Source organism: Orycteropus afer, unplaced genomic scaffold (genome assembly GCF_000298275.1).
Source record: "Orycteropus afer afer isolate SDZICR_OR568_19922 unplaced genomic scaffold, OryAfe1.0 scaffold00843, whole genome shotgun sequence".
Classification (NCBI taxonomy): domain Eukaryota; kingdom Metazoa; phylum Chordata; class Mammalia; order Tubulidentata; family Orycteropodidae; genus Orycteropus; species Orycteropus afer.
The window spans coordinates 458,483-461,042 of NW_006922430.1; positions in this window are offsets into that span (position 1 = coordinate 458,483).

Here is a 2,560-nt window from a genome sequence, read left to right on the forward strand (position 1 = left end):
TGCTGTATGGAAAGTGAATTTGCTCCGAAAATCTTCACCCAAATTACCATAAAAATAAAAATAAAAAATGTGTATAAATTGTTGAATGAGAAACTAATTGCTGTATAAACCTTTACCCAAACCACAAGAAAATATTCAAAAAAAAGAAAAATAATGAATATCACTTTTAAGTACTGTACCTCTTTTAAAAATCACCTCTGTGGGCTCTGAAGTTAAGAATTACTTTAAAACAAAGATGAGAATGTAAGGGGACAAGGAAACTAGATTAGGAGAAACAGAACTACAAGAACAGAAATAATGAGAATGCTCATGCATTGTGAAGATTGCAACCAATGTCAGTGAACAACTTGTGTAGAAATTGTTGAATGGGAACCTAAACTGCTGTGTAATCCTCCCCTGATAGATGTTATTAAGTCTGCTCCAATTCATAGCGACCCCATTTCCAACATAATGAAGCACTGTCCAGTCCTGCACCATCCTCAACAATCTTTGCTATACTTGTGCCCATCGTTGCAGCCACTGGATCAGTCCATCTCATTGAGGGATTTCTCCTTTTTCACCAACCCTCCACTTCACCAAGCATGATGTCCTTCACTGAAAACACAATAAAATAGTTTTTAAAAAGGTTCAGAGCAGAGTGTATATTTTGTATCTATTGAGAAAACTGGGAGGTGAGAGTACTAGTGAGATTACTGATGTGTGGATGCACTTGTACCACCGTGCAGTCTCTTCAAGAACACACAGAAACTGGCCCAGTGATGGCCTCTAGGTACTGAGCTGAGTGTTGGGCCTCAGGGAGATTGATTTCCTTTTGTAACCTTCCATGCACTGTTGTTGTTGTTGTTATGTGCCATCGAGTCAGACCCAACTCATAGCGACCCCTCCTTGGGTTTCCGAGGCAGTATCACCACAGAAGTAGATTGCCCCCTCTTTTTTTTTTTTTTTTTACCATGAGCATATATTTTTTAATTAAAACATCTGTTATAAAAAAAAGAAGAAGGAGAAACCATCCATACAACATATGAGATCAAAAGTGCAGCATTTACCCAGGGAGAAAGCTCAGATGGCAGGAAGGGACAGGAAAGAAGGACAAATGGAAACAGGAAACACAGGAAGTGGGAAGATTGTAATCTGTGGGGATTGCAATCAATGTCATGAAAAAAATTGTGTATGAGAAGTTGAATAGAAAATGAATTTGCTCTATAAACTTTCACCGAAATCACAATAAAAAGTTTTTTTAAAAAAGCCTTCGAAGGGAAGGGAGGTGGGTGCAAAGGATCATGCAGCAGCAGCAGCAAGCTGTCCTTTGTCACAGGGCCACATGAGCTACGATGTGAGGTAGAGGACAGTGCAGTTGGGGGAAAATGAAGTGGGCATTTCCTATTTGTCTCGTGTTGGGAGAAAGACTCTTATAGTTCCCTCTGCCATGGCCACAGTGATTGGCCAGTCTTGTGGCTCCAACAGGCCCAATTAACTACCACAGCCTTCTTGGCCAACAGGTAGGAAGAGTGCAACTGAAAGAGGATACAGGAGGTAAAGCCAAGACATGGACACCTAAGGAAGTTATTGGAGCCTGGATTTAGCCATGCCTGGAGCCAGGCATTCTTGGGTCATCTGGAGATGCACATCAGTAGCTGTCTCTTTCTAAAGCAAAGCTGGTTTTTTGTCAAAGCTGTTTTTGGCCAGCAGGCACCAGTGTGCTGTCCACTGTTTATGTCTAGTGTCACCCCTAGTGTTATCCCTTGAACCCAAAACCCCCACCTGATGTGAAGCAGTTCTAGTAAGTGGTCTTGGAGCCAAGTTCAACATCACATGTGACTCCCTGCCCACTCCCTGCAGGGGACTATGCTGGTACCCTGGGAGGTGCTAATTGTACCTCTGCCTGCCAAGGTTCCAGTCTCCCAGGAGAGTCAAGTGTGTCTCCCTGGGAGCCTGGCCCCTGCAGGGGAGTCCAATTTGACCCTGCCCCAGCAGCACGTCCTTTTCTGACCTCTTCTGGGGACAGATGGGCTCCAAGACTGTCAACACTGGCCTGGTATGGTGAGGCTCAGCAGCTGCAAGCACAGGGACCTCTCCTAACCAGGTGGGGTGAGGGTGCTTCTTGGTAGGCTTCCCAGAAGAGGTGCCTTTGCTAGAGTTTCTGGATAAGGTCAGTAGGGTGTTCTCATGGAGAGGAAGTGTCTCCAAAAAAGAGAGAACTAGCATCATGTGCAAAGCTCATGGTAAATTAGGGAAATCACACAGATTCCCTCTGACACAGTGAGGGGGAGGCAGCAAGGCTGGAGCTGGGGGAGTGCCAGGGCCTGCAGCCTGTTCATCATGTTCCCTTGGTTTTCCAGAGGATGCCTCACCAATATAGTCCCTTTATGGCTCACTGTGACTTAATCTCATCTGTGGAAGGTGGTAGTAGCAGCCCTGTCTGCCAAGTGGCCCTGAGGATGGGTAAGCTCTCCATGAGGCTGGTGTGGAAGTGCTACTTAGCATGTGCCAGTCCTCTACACATATACTTTCACTGGCCTTGTCCCCACCTTACTGAAAATGAATGCAGAAGTGCCTAGGG